Source organism: Strigops habroptila, chromosome 2 (assembly GCF_004027225.2).
Source record: "Strigops habroptila isolate Jane chromosome 2, bStrHab1.2.pri, whole genome shotgun sequence".
In the NCBI taxonomy this organism is placed as follows: Eukaryota; Metazoa; Chordata; class Aves; order Psittaciformes; family Psittacidae; genus Strigops; species Strigops habroptila.
Genome location: NC_044278.2, coordinates 75,135,281 through 75,150,796, shown reverse-complemented (window position 1 = coordinate 75,150,796; position 15,516 = coordinate 75,135,281).

Here is a 15,516-nt window from a genome sequence, read left to right as displayed (position 1 = left end):
GTTGTAGAAAGATTTAATTTATAGCTCTAAAAGATAATATCTAACACGTCTGGGAAGGAATTTAAATAATTCCACTGGGGAGAAAAAAAAAAAATCTGTATCAAGCATCCTTGGGGAAAAGTATAAATAAATGGATACATACAAGAAAATTGATTTAAAGATGCATTTCATCTTCTGCTTCTGGGAGAAAAGGTCCTGTGAGTGTATCACCCTATCTGGCAAATTGGATCTATAAGATATGATGCCTTACATATTCATAAGATATGTAGAGTGGCACTATGTCTCCATATAATTCAGTCATTCCTAGAGATAGATTATCCTTGCATCATAAATTCAGAAACATGAGGAAAAGCATAGGAAATCCTTTTCCTAACTATCTGACAACTGATTATCAGCACAACAGAATTGCATCTTCATTTCACTTGCATCTCTAGGCATAGACCACCACACCATTTTGTTAGGAGCTGTATAAAGCAATTCCTGCCCCAGATAGCTTAAAGGATAAATCAAGCGGTGGAGGACAGATAAGACAGTAAAAAAGCTAGAGATGAACAGACAGTTTTGTTTTAAAGTTTCTAAAAACTTTTATTTATATGGGGCTGTAAAAGAGAACACAATATTGGCACTGCCCACAATCACAGGTTTCAGAGGTTCTGAAACTTAAATGTAATTTCGGTAATGTTATAACTCTAATCCTAATGCTATTGTTTGGGCTTCTCTGTGGAAAACAAAGAAACAAACAAACCCATATGTCCATTATTTACCTTTTTACACTAACAAATTAAAGTTCAAAGAGGAAAGAAACCATACCTTAAAGCCAACATTGAGAAAACTCAGTAATCTTTAGCTAGTCAGATCCAATCCTAATTTACACAGTTGTCCAATTTAGGGTCTTGTTTGAGGAATTAAATAGGACTTTGGGACTATGTGTAGAATTATTTTTGTCCAATGAAAAGGGGCCACTGGGAAGCACTTTGCCTAATTGTTGCAGACTTGCTTATTTGTATGGGTTTTTTTAAATAGAGTATACTAGAGCATTGTTGGATAGGTTGGACAAGATACCTGACATTTTTTTTCATCTGTACTTGTGTGATAAATACACATTAACCCTTTGGTTCACAGCCATAAAAGGAAAAGTTTAGGAAAGAACAACTGTAATTTAGTATAGAGAGTAAAATAACTAAATAAATAAATAAATAGATAGATAAATGGATTATTCTGTTGTGAAATGTTTCTTTCTGAGTCAGCTTAGCAAATTTAGTCTCAGTGGGTTTTATTTACATCTGCACTTTTTGTCAGGATAACCTTGATAGTCAATAGACCACCCTCCAAAGAAGATGCAGATATTTTCTCTACATATATTAAGGCTCATTAAAATTGTCAATTACATAAATATTCTTCCAGCAATTGGTGGAACCATGGTAATGACCCTTATACATAGTTTTGTACTGACTTTAATAGGTTAGAGTGTAAACATAAAAATCTGCAAGTCTATATGGGATGCAATACCCACTTGAATGGCGCAGAAAAATTGTGCAGAGAAATAGGAACTTCAGCTGTGTCTGGATCTTTTTCTTCTCTATTTTTTCTCCTTTTTAATTTTTTTTTAGGAGGTAATTTATCTATGGGGTTGGAAACTAGAAATACTTATATAACAATAGTTTAAAATGGTGTCTTCAGTAATTAATAAATTATGTTACATTGCAGTCTAAATCTGGTGATGAAGGACATTAATGTATCTTTGGTAATATTTTAGAGTAATACGTTATCATAGAATCATAGAATCATAGATTCATAGAATGTTTTGTGTTGGAAAGAACATTAAATATCATCTAGTTCTAACTCCCCTGCCATGGGCAAGGACACCTTCCACCAGACCAGGTTGCTCAAAGCCCCATCCAACCTGGCCTTGAACACTGGCAGGGATGGGGCATCTGCAACTTCCCTGGGAAACCTGTTACAGTGTCTTGCCACCCAAATAGTGAAGAATTTTTTCCTAATATCTAATCTAAATCTACCCTCTTTCAGTTTAAAGCCATTACAAAGAATAACTCTTTTGAAAAATAGCATTTTCTTCTATTTAGATTATTTTATTAGCACCTTGTTACCTCAGCTACATCAACTCAAAGTCATGATTTAACAGCAAAAAAACCCTTAGTAACTTCACTTATTTCTATTAAATATTTATAACTTTCTATTAAAGGGTATAAAAAAAGAAGTTTGCATATATAAAAAGAAGATATTTTTGTCTAGAAAAATATTATGTATACCTTTTTTTACTTTTTTGAAGATGGTGTATCTGAGTTCTTCAGGTGCATTTATGAATTTATCTTAATATATATGTTAAACATTGAAGTACTAACCTAAATTGAAGATTTTGGATGATAAGTTTATCATTTGGATTTTCAAAGTCTTTAGCACTTACATTTTTAATTCTATGTGATGCTATTAATATAGACAAGTTTCTTAATATCACAGGAAAGAAAAATGTTGTACATCCAGGTATAGAATTAAGACTTTTATGACTTGCAAGCCAAGGCTTAATTGCAAGACTACAATCTGCTAAGGACTGCATATGTTGGTTGCTGAATCAGACCATATTTGTTCATCACATAATTTATCATACCATCGGGGTAAGCCACTGACATTTCCAGATGGTTCTTTGCAGTTTAGGCTTTTTTAAAAATACATGGATTCTATCATCCTGAATAGTTACTGAAAACAGGCTGTATGCACGAATGATTTAACTTGTTAAAGGTCAAACTATGTGTTAATTTGCAGTACTTACAATAATTACAAAAATGTTAATTTAGAAAAAAAATCAGGAAAGTTTTGCTACAATTCAAGTGTGAAAAACTATAAAATACCATTTGTTATCAACTTGTATTTTTAATCAGTAAGGTATTGCAACCAAAGACAAAAAAAAGTGTTTGTGGGAAAATGTTGGTTTTTTATACTGACAGGTAGGTTCAAAGCTACTGAACCAGACTATGGTACAAGAAACTGATACTACATAGTTTTAAGAGCTTGGTTGGACAAAAAAGAGGTTCAGGAGAAAGTTTGCTCCAATTTCTAATGGCACATATTTTTTTTCCTATTGATTTGGATATGAAGTATCCTCTAAGTCTATAGTCAATGTTTTGCTTACTTTGGAATGCAATATCGCTGTACAGTTTTACTTGTTGTTTTTGTTGGGTTTTAATTGGTTGGGATTTGCTGTTATTTTTGTAATTGTAATTATTTTTTTTTTATTGTATCCAAACAGCAGTTTGACATAGACCTTTACTTTTATAGTGGCAGGAGAAAGCATGTTCTACGGACTGTCCTCTCTCCCAGTTTTTAGTACAGTATTGTCTTCCTATATGCCAGAAACATGCAACCAAGTAAATCTTGCAGGGATTGCAATGTATCATAGGTTACAATACTTCATGTCAGTGTTTCATTCTTCTTGAAAATTTTATCTCTCTCATTTCTATGTCATTGTATTGAGTTCCTGGCACAATATTAGTAGGTTCAGCAACAGAAGAAACTCCATCCATTCATGCAGAACATGATGTGCTTGGAACACCTGAAGCTCAGCATAAGTTTTAATAGAACTGTAAAGCCATTGCTGTAGAAAATTCCTTTTCTGGAGTGAAAATTTGGAAAGAAGGCTTCCTCCCCTTCGCACATGCAGGTGTAGAATTTATCTATAAGCCCTGGATATTGCTGATCTGCATTTTCCCATCAGTGCCTACAAACACAAGCTCTTTCTCATATGGGCAATCCTTCAGGAACGTAAGAACAGACATATTTGTTTAGACTGAAGGTCCATAATCCCAGTACTCTGTACACAACAACAGCCATAAATGGATGATTAAGAAGAGCAGGGACAGAGCAAGTATATTGGTGGACTCACACAACATTTCTGCAGAACTCTCCCTACAAAAATTTTTTATAATCTATCTCAGAAGACTTTTGAAAACTGAGTTACTTATTTTTAAATTAGTTAATTAGTCTCACTCGATTTCCCATGAAGGTCCAAATCCTAAAAAAAAGTTGTTCTCCCTAAATGTTGAAAGGCAATACACAGTTGTGCTATATGGATGTCAAATTCTGGTTTTCACTTCTCGAAACTGGTGGCAAAACTCACCTTAGCTTCAGCTGCAAAAGTGCGAGGTTGCTAAATCTTTGCCCACATATCATTATTTCTATTATTCCTCTCCCAAATACATCTAACACTTCCCATGTTGCAGTGATGAAAGTTTAATCATATGCAGCTCTCATCCTTGGAATCATTCTCTAGTTTCTCTGTGTCATTTCACATTATCTGTCTCCAAGACCTCTTATCACTTTCAGTGCTCTGGTATGATTGTTTCAATTTTTTTTCCTATTTTACAAACAAATAATAAAAGAAGCGAGTGAATGAAACTAAGCAGGTGTATAATGGTAACAATTTTATACAAGATTCTGACAAAAAAAAATGTAGATAAATTAAAAAACAAACAAACAAACAAACAAAAAAACAACCAAGGAATAGGGAAAACAAAAATACCTTATATGTAAAAATATGGGCTATTGGTTTTATTTACAATACTAATAAATAAAACAATTACAGCATAAAATGATAGTACTAATTTGCATCATAGGATCTCTGTTCTTCTAACTGCAAATCTGAGTGCTGCTACTCAAATATGTCTAGTTAAGTCAGTGATAAACTTGCTAGATCAGATTTTCAGATGGTATAAATTGCTGTAGAATCAGCAGTACCATAGTAGGAATATTGGTTTCTTTCTGGAAACAAAATGTGAGTTTTTGTATGTTAGAAGAGACTTTCTATAGGATGAACATGTGTTGTGTTCTTTTGGGACCACTGATAAATTTTTTTGTGGTTTGGTTGGTTGCTTTTTTTTATTTTCATCTGACAATCCCTGTTCTGTGACTTTCTCTATCCAGTAATGCAGGAATCATGGAAATACATTTAATTCAATGTAATGCACTGTACAATATGATATTTCTGTGTTTATAGTATATTTCACCGTGGAGGATTCTGGACTGACTTGACTTTGCATCATCGCAATATTTTTAAATCTTTATCATGTCATGCCAGAATAAATTAGGCACCAAAGTGAAAGACATCATTAACATCATCATTAACAATCTAGCTCTTTCTATAGGATCTTAAAATGGCTGTAAGGTTTTCAGTTTACAGTTTAATTTGTCAAGCATTACATTCAACATACAATTTAGCACATGGAGGTAATACTGATATTCTAAGATCACAAAGGAAAATGTCACTAATAAATCACCAGACTTAAAGTTGGTAACACCTATGGGCTCAGACTTTTTTAGCTTGACACTAGCCATCTAAAAGCAAAGATTCTTACCTTAGCCAGTCTCCTTTTACAGACAATGGAGAAAGAAGGTACCTCTACCAAATGTCCTTTGTCTAATCACCACAGAGGGAGAATGATAAGAGAATGATAAGGGCAAAATGGATGGCTTCAGATATTTTAAGTTAAACACGATAAATCCTAAACTTGATAACTGATGGGAAAAAAAAACCCAACCAAAAAACCCAAACCCTACAAATTTCAACTTGTATATGACTTGAAACACAGTCAGAAGTAGAGAATTCAGTAAAAATCTGCAGTTGATACATAGTGGAAGAGTTAAAAATTAATGTTTTCCACTGTCCCATGCATTCCCAAGGGCTACAGGAACTGATTTTAAATTCTTGCTCAGTCTGTTTGATGATTTATTTAGTGCTTTCTTCCATGCGGTTGTGTAACGGAGGTGTGTATATGGATGCAAAACATCAGAATTGAGTGCAGGTAAAGCAAAACACTAACGATTCCCTACAGAAAAAGCAGTTTGAGGAACTGGACAGAATATTAATCTAATTTTTTGTCAATCGTCTTTCTGTTAATAAACTTCTAATGATTAATCATTAAAAATAAATCTAATTCAGAGTCAGACTAGTATTCATTACTTGTAGATCCATTTTTTGGGGTGGTCTGTTGACACTAGAGAGCCTTCCTGCAAGCTTAGCTTAACAACAGAATATCCTTGGCTTTCCTGGAGGAGAAGCCACCATCACAGATATGCAGCTTTGTCACCTTCATATTCAATGCAGAGTAAAAGCTCCTTCCTGCCAGGAGAGAACTTAATAGAGACCCAGTAATGGCTATAGCCTTTTGGTTTTGCTAAAATATGTACTATAATAACAATAATATAAAAATGTTACTATTTCTTGATCTTGCTTTGTCAACATACCAGTCTGCTTGAGCAAGAAAGACCAGTTCAGTGCATCTCAACTAAACACGCATCCAGCTGAAAGTCTTAGCCCTTATGTATATGACCTTGACTCAGTTAAACAATCAAAACCACACTTACAACTATGCCTATGATGTGCCTCGCTGAATCAGAGACTTAGCTTTTAATATGTTGTGAACCCACTGCTGTACAACTTGAGGCCCCGTAAGTCATTTTTGCAATAAATGACAGAGTTCTTGCTGCCTCAGCTGTTCTCTATTTAGTTCCCACTTGCTCCAAGGCAGCACATTAGGAATCACAGGGTGCAATATGTAACAGAACCAGAGGATAAACATTTTTCTCATTTTATGAGCACTGTAAAATAAAATCAGCTAATTTTTCAACTTGTGTTGTTCTTACAAAAAGCAACAAAATGCGTCAACATGCTTTCATAGTTTTTTCATTATTATATACAATAAGACCCCAAAAGTGAAGCGTTTAGAAAAGTGACCCATGCTTTCAGAAGTAACTATTACATGACACAATAATTTTGGATTGGTTTATATCTTTTTCTCCACTTCTGACTGCAGAACTGATCCTTAAAATTTTAGTGAAGAAAGAGTCTGGAGAATCTGTTAAATCATCAATTCAAAAACAATTATGAAGACTAACAAAAGAAACAGCTTTGAGGTAAAGAATGAAACAAAACATCACATCAAATTACTACCTTATTTGCCATTCCACAAAAAAGTGAGCGCTATAGAAAATCTGGGGTTATGGCATTACCCAGACAACTCAGCTAAAGTCATGTTAAGCAGTCCTGACTTTGCAATAGATTACACTTGGTTTAATTTTATTTTAGGCATATGAACTGTAATAAATTTGAATACCAAAGAAACAAAATGACCTATCTGTTACATGTGCAAGCTTTTATTTTGCAAACTGATCTAAAAGCATCCCTTTGAACTCTAAAGTCAATAGAGTTATGATCTAATACTGTATGGGTTTTTTTGATCAGACTTTTCTTTTTAAATAATTTATTTTGGTTTTTAAAAATTTTTGTTTCTGATGCTGATTTCTGGTGAACAATATAGAGTATTTACTATTAATATAGAGAACATAATGACTAAAGTGCTAAGCAAAAGCTTACACAAAGCTTTAGAATTTCCCATAATGCACAAATAACTTCTTAACTCCCTTGCACATAATTCTCAAATAACATTGATAAGCATCCTTCAGCAACAGTTTGTCCGTACTACTATGGAATAATTTGAACATTTCCACCATCATCTTCAAATGCTTGTGACATCAGCAGTTTGTGCTTTGTCTGTAGTGGCTTCTCCAAAATGCCATCAGCTTTTTTTTCTCCCTAAACACCATTTTTTGTGTGGATTTATTTTACCATTTATTTTTAGATTATTAGACACAAGTATTTCTACGTAAGATATCATCATTGTAATGTTGATCCAAAATACAGAGAATTCATTACAGCTGTTGTTTAACTCACCTAATTTCAATCATGAGAAAGTCATCTAAAGTTAGTAATTTTTGGTTTCTTGATAGTCAGTAGAGAGAGACAGATATTAAATGGGCCCTTTATAATGAACTTTGCGGAGGGTTGGCCCTGGCTGGATGCCAGGCACCCACCAAGTCACTCTATCACTCTCCCTCCTCAGAAGAATAGGAAGAAAACACAATGGAAATCTCATGGGTCAGGATAAAGACAGAAAGATCATTCACCAATTACCATTACAGCCAAAACAGACTTGGCTTAAGGAAATGAATTTAATTTACTACCAATTAGTAATATTGTTCTCATGTGTGGGCTCTCTGTGGGCTGCAGCTTCTTTCAGGGCACATCCACCTGTTCTGGCATGGGATGCCCATGGACTGTAGAGTGGAAATATGTGTCATCATGGTCTTTTCCATGGGCTGCAGCAGATTCTCTGTTCTGTCCCCTGGAGCATCTCCTCCTGCTTCTCCTCTGGCCTTGGTGCCTGCAGGGCTCTTTTTCTCACATTTTCTCACTCTTCTCTTTTGGCTGCTGTTGCACAGCAGTTTTAAACCTTTCTCAAGTATGTTATCACAGAGGTGCCAACAACTTTACTGATAGGCTTAGCTTTCAGTCCAGCAGAAGGTCCATCATGGAGTTGTGTGAAACTGGCTTTCTGACATGGGGATGGCTTTTGCTGTCTTCTTACAAAAGCCACCTCTGCAGCACCCCCTGCTACCAAAACCTTACCACCTAAACCCAGTACAAGCTTGCACGAGGAGACAGGGAGCTGCCCCTCTCTGGCCGTGCCTCTGGCCTAGCCTTAGCCCAGCACCGTGGGGAAAGGAAATAAATCCCAGTCAGGAGGTAAAACAGCCATTTAAGAGCAGGTTTACATAAGAAGAATTTGATATAGGTGTTAAATATATACACATCAGAGAACTGCAATTCCTGTCATTTTATTAGGAATAGAAATAAGTGCAATCTATTTTTATGCAAGAACTTGATTGATTTGCGGAAGAACTATATAATGAGATGGTTTGCAATAGCAATTACTCATAAACTTCCAGAATTGCTTTTTCTTAGCGTTGGGATAATTGCCATGCCTTTTAATATATTAAAATAACAACAACAAAAAACCTGTTCTACATTCTTGTTAGATTTGTATTTTGATGCAGATGCATCATTTTTATTAAAACAAATTCCACTTGAAAACAACAAATCATGAACCTGACTGAAATGTTATGTAGTTACATTTTAAAGAATTAAAAGGGTATCATCAGCTTTTAACCTTATTTTAGTTTCAGTCCAACTCACTGTTCTTCATTACCTTATAACAACCCTACAAAGCTCAGAGGAAACTGGCTAATAGTTTAGTATCTTATCAGCTATAGCTACATTTCATCAGCAAAGCTGCTCACAATGGTCAGAACACACTGTGCATTTAGACCTTTTTTTGTTTTGTTTTCAAATGATTTACTGGTTGAGTTACCCAAGCACTGGGAGAGAGTTTCATTTTAATGTTTTAAATTAATATTATTCAAATATTGAAGCAAACAGATTTGTTTACTTAACATACAAAACCACTTAATCTCTATGAATAATTACTCCCATGTTTTCCTGTACATTAAATATCACAGCAAGTGATTTTGCAGGGCAGTTAAATATGAATCATTCAATCCAGTAGCGAGCTATTTGATTTGAAGCTATATGACCTCAGCTACCACTCTAAAACACTTTCCACGAATTACATAAATAAAAAGTAATTGTTTATTCCCTACAAGTGTTCAGTCCAGGCTGGAGAAGAGAATAATGGAGTTAGTAATTTCTGTGTTTTGAAAAGAGATGCTTTGAAAGAGATTTTTGTAAAGGTCTAAACTGCTGATTTCTCTATGTAGATTAAAAATGGGAAAAGTATTTTTCACAGGAGAAAATTAGCCAGCAAAGTTCTCTGTTATAATGTTATATAAAGACCTGTGATGCAACAGTCCTGTAAAGTGCAAAAGACTCTTTTAGGGACTGTAATGACGACATAATCGGTAAAGAGTAATTTGTACATTATTTTCATAATATAGGCTTTCAGGAAAGAAGTTAGGTTGATCGAAGTCAGACAGCATTTCTGGTACATTCTTAAAATGAAAATAAAGAGACCTAGTATAGTTAATGTAATTCATTAAGTGACTCACTTGGAAAAAGATGGAGGAAACGCTTAAAACCTCATCCTTGTGTACACTGGAGATATAGAATCAAAATTACTGAAACTATTTATTAATTTGATACAAAAATGCAAATAGGAATGTCAAGTAATTTTTATCTAGTGAGTAAAAGGCACTTAATTTTATCTTACAGGAAGTAAGGGATATGAAAATTGTAAAGGTGAAAAATCTTTATTTCAAAGAACAGTAATCGGTATTACAAAATTGTGTAAGGTTTCAGCAGAACTAATTACAGCAGCAAACAAGAAGACTTTCCTTTACAAATAGTTAAGCATACATATGAAAAAATCAAAATAAATTACCATGTTGAAAAGGCTAAATCTAATCCAATCTTTCTGAGCCATGAGAGAGTTTTTGGCAGCATACTACGTGGATTCAGGTTGGGACCACTGCTGCTCCTTCATATAAACTATTAAATATGTGATATTTGAAGATAAAGTATTCTTAAATTAAAATAGTTTGGAATTTTAAGAAAAAGAAAAAAAAAGATAATTCTAAAGCTTGAGACCTATTGGCATGCTTGAAACTTTTGCAAAATACTTTGAGCAGTAACTACCTTTCATTTCTTATTCATTGTCTTAAACATTCTGCAACTTTGATGCTAAAGGAATGTAGTGAAAGCATGTTCCGAACACCAGATATATATATATCTATCTATATATATATAAAACACAACTATGCATCTGAAATGAGGTTTACATATTTGCAATTTCGGTAGAATGTCTGATGTGTACAGTTTACCATATTTATGAGAGCTCAATAAGTGGTTTCTCAGGTGGATAAAACTGAAGACTGGGGCAAAAAGCATACTGTTTTCCCCTAATAATGCATATATTTTATTTCCTTTTAAGTATAGAAGGAGATTATTTTCTTAACAAAAATTTGAAACAAATTGTTGGTGGATTCATGCCACCTAATTTTAGTCACATTCCTGAAGACTCTAAGTTAGAAACACTACATGGAATCAAAAATGTCTAATTCATGAATCTAACTTGGACTTGCCATATGGTCTGATGTGACCATCAGTATGTGTTAGGTTACTTACTGGAGTGCTGACAGATCATGAAAGTCATCTTCCAGATGTTCATCTCCAGATTCTGCAGAATCTGCTTTTGCACAATCAGAAAAAAAAAACAGCCAACCAACCAAAGAAGCAAAAAAAAAACCCCCTCCCCACAAACCCCACAAATCAAGGATATTATTATTATTCTATATAGGTATTTAATAATTTAACCTCAGATTTTCATCTAGATTTTTAAATGGGGATATATATTCCTGTTTATGAATTAATATTGAAAGTATTTTTGGAAGATAATGCTAGTAAAGAAAAGCCTAAAAGCCAGATAAAATAAAACATTTGGTGAGATTCTTCTCTACAAGTTTAAGAAATCTATGTCAATATGACAGAGTTATTCAGGATCTTTTATAGCCAATTGAGGGAAACAGGCTTTTAAAGGGCACAATTCATTTGACTTGGTTGCCTATTGTAGAATGAAATTAATGGCACTCCAAAACACCCTCTTCTTTCCACCAACTAAACTAAAAGAAGAAAGAGAACTCTGATTCATTCTGGTTAAGACTTCTACACAGGAGACTTTAATAACTGGATTAAATTTCAGAAACATATGTCTTTAGCACTATTTGAGATGATCTTGGGTATCTGATATTGGCAGATAAACCACAGAACTTCTCTTACGAACTGCCTACTGGAAATCAAACAATATATTTAAAGGCATCTTAAATGACACTAAACATCTGAGTTTAAGCAAACAAATTTAGCCTTTTGAAAACAGTTTCAAAGACAAAAAATAAAACGGTGAGTTAAATAAAAGGATGACATTACAGCAGAAGTGAAAAAGCCAGGAATTGCAAGCCTTCTTAAATATTTTGCATGCTACATTTTTATGTTATTGAGCTGAAGGCAAATACCACCTTCATCAAGATGAACACCTTCTGGGAGCATGCCATAAACACAAGAAAAACACAAATCCCTAATGTTGCTACTTCTTCATTACGGAGAGGTTGCAAAAGTGGATGCTAGGCTCAGCTGCACCTTTTTGGTTTTGCTTTGTTGGGTTTTTGTTCGGTTTTTTGGTTTGTTTCAGGGTTTTTTGTTGTTTTGGGTTTTTGTTTTCTTGTTTGGCTTTGTTTTGGTTTGGGCTTTTTTGTTTGTTTTTGTTTGTTTGTTTGTTTGGAGTTTTGTTTGTTTGTTTGTGGGGGTTTTGTTGTGTGTTGGTGGGTTTATGTGTATGTATGTGTGTGGATTTTTTTTCCTGTACTGGTGATTCCGGTAATTTAAATATGTACAGTTTGAATGGTCATTTAAATTCTTTCATGTTCAGTAGATAGTTGTGGGTAAATAAATGTGCAGTTCATTTGGCAATTTAGAGCTTTCCATCCCTTCATTGGCACTGGTCATTACAATTCCTCTGGCAGGCACATGACAGCTTCAGTGCAGGAGCTGGTTTTGACTTTGTGAGCTGTAGGGCTACTCTCAATGAGGCATAAGCAAAGATTGAGTTACCTTCATAAGACCTCAGATTGAAAAACTGGGGAGGGCAACAAAAATAATCCATTGTGACACAGTGATTAGTCTCTCAAAAATCCTTAAAAATGTCTACTCCCCAAAAAAATCAAATCTACCACAACACTAAGTAGTAAAAAAAGTTCTTAAGGATATATGCTAGAGAACATTCTTGCTTTATCAGAAAGACAGACCTAAAATTGTACCTCTTTTTGTGCTTTAGGTTTTATAATTGCTGAGCTGAAATTAAACATAGTAAAATACATTCGAGGGGCTGATTATAGTGCATGGATTGCTGTGATATCTGCATAGATAAGTGATTATTATTACTAGGGTTATATAAAGAGAGTACAGAAATTTGTAAGTAAAATCAAAACTGCAAAAAAGAAAAGTGGCTCTGGCATCTCAAAATCATATTCCTTGTTTTGCAAAGCTGCTCTTTATAGCATTTTTATTTTCATATAATCTCTTAATTCAGTGTTATAGATGCCTATATTTAGTTTACTTTTTTGCATTTTAAATGTATATGTCACCATATTCTGATATTAGCAAGTATTACTATGTTAGAATGGTCTAAAGAAAAATAAGGATGCAAGTACAGATGTATTTTGACAATGAGTTTTCAAAGAGACTGTCTCTAATATAAATTAAATATCAGAATTAATTTGAATTAAAGTTTAGTAGAACTGTGTTCTAGATTTTATTTGGTTCTCTTCTAAAATATTTTCATCATTTTACAGGTATTGATTGAATCAGTTATGTCACCAGGATCACTCACATAAGTTTACTCAATTACTGAGGGCTGGATAAGTGCAAGAAATATCACATAAATCCCTTAAACAAAATTATTTTGACTCTGGATGTTCTGAATTTCGTATCAGAAATTACATAAATATATAAGAACATGTATTTCCCATGAAAATAACATAAAAGATTAGTCAGTGTGTGTTGGAGCTAGAAATCTGGGTGCATGAAAACAGCTCAAATTTGGAAAACAAAACAATAATAAAGAATCTCATGTTGGGTAAGACATCGAACTGATTCATGAACTTCCCGCATTTTACCTCTATAAAACAGAATTTTATATGTGACTTCTAGATGAAAAGTGACATTCTGGCCTGGATTCATTTTATATAACTTATTATATTTAATTGTATTCCTGCATTTGGGGTAGATGAATCCAGCCTCAACAGACTTCCCTAAATAAACAGAATATTTGCAGATCTTTAAAAATATGAATTATACAGAACTTCATAGAGGATGGTCATCATCTGTGGTATTTTATCCTACATTTGAGTATCTCTGCTTTACTTTAAACTTTGATGATATACCTTTTATTTGTCACATGGTGCTAAGAATGTAAGAAAGAGATCCTATCTAAAAAAACCCAAAAAACCCCCCCAAAAACCCTAACCAAAACCAAAATGAAATGACTAATATTTTCACTTCATACTAAAAGATCCTTTTCTTTCCGAGTTATAATTTTATATTGTTTCTAAACTTTAATACTAATGCTTAAATGCTTTTTTTTTTTTGTCATTCATTAAATGTTACATACAATACTTAGATTAAGAATTAATTTTTTATTGGTATCATTAGAAATATACCTTTTACTAATAAAAATTATAATACACTTGGTCTAAAAAAATTCGGGCTTGTTTCAAGTTTTACTTTTAAGGAAAATATCAAGTAGTACCAAAGCAAAAATATTTCTGAGATTTATCCTGTATTGATATTTTCAACTTCATCAACTAACTTGTAGCCTCATCAAAAATATAAGATGTGAGTTTAATGATTTCTTTTTTTGAAGATTGATAGTGATTGGTATTGTGTTATGTTTTCATTATCTATCATCATACCACATACCACTTAATATAATACTTAAAACACTGAATTAACAGCATTATAATTTACTTTGTAAGCTCAATTATCTTTAAAAATATTATTATAATGAAAGTTTATTCTTATTTTCTGAAACTTCCCCAGTGTTTTGATATTAATGAAATTATAATACTGTTTCAGAAAGATTTATCCACTAATTCTTTTAATACATTTGGCTGTACATTTCTTTTTGCTTATTTGTTTGGGTTTTTTTTTTTTTAATTACAAAATTAACTACTTTCCTATTTAGTTTTAACCAGCTTTATATCAGATCTGTCACAGAACACAAACTTAATTGTACTTGATGTTCATATGAGGTTAGTTCACCCTCCAAAAAAATCAAATCTACCACAACACTAAGTAGTCAAAAAACCAAGGTGTAACCCACATAACATGGGTTCTTGGCATTGTCTCCAAGAAGCTATGTAAATCACAGTTTACAGCACTGGGATCAAGAGTCAATAAAACAATCAAATGCATAACTTCAGTTTGCTCTTCTAAATTTTTATGTGCTTCTTTAAAATCTCAAGAAAAGGGACAAAACACTTTTAAAAAAACTTTGTTGTGATTTTTCTTTGCCATGAAAATTTATTATATTTCTAATACAGATTTCTTTTTAATACATATTTTTCATCTGAACTGATAAGAATATAAATGATTTTGTACTTTTGTCTTGATTAAGATGTCATAGATTCATGTCAGAATTGTTTAACTACACAGCTTGCAAACTTACAGACATCAGGAAAAGTTGTTAAGAAAATGGTACAATACATGGACAGCTTGGCCCAATGCAGCTTTAGTTAATGTCAGGTGATGTGGTAAATCAGGTATGTTCTTGCATTTATGAATATATTTTACTTCTTAAATGCACATCTTTTTTAAATAACTGGGTCTAACACAAGGCCTTTCTCATGTCAATAGCAAGATTTACACTGTGTGCTGGTTAGCACATGTCCTTCTGTACTTCCTGTCTTCCCTCCAGCAGTGACAATACAACATTTATACTATACATCCTTCACTGGACTCTCATCATCTTATCAGCATAGAACAGCTCACATGCAGACTGAAACTCCTTTATTTTTTACACTGCCTACGTGCAGACACACAAACACAAACAGCACCAATAGCCTTATCCTATTTCCATTTCTGGCTCATCAAGGTGAAGTTCC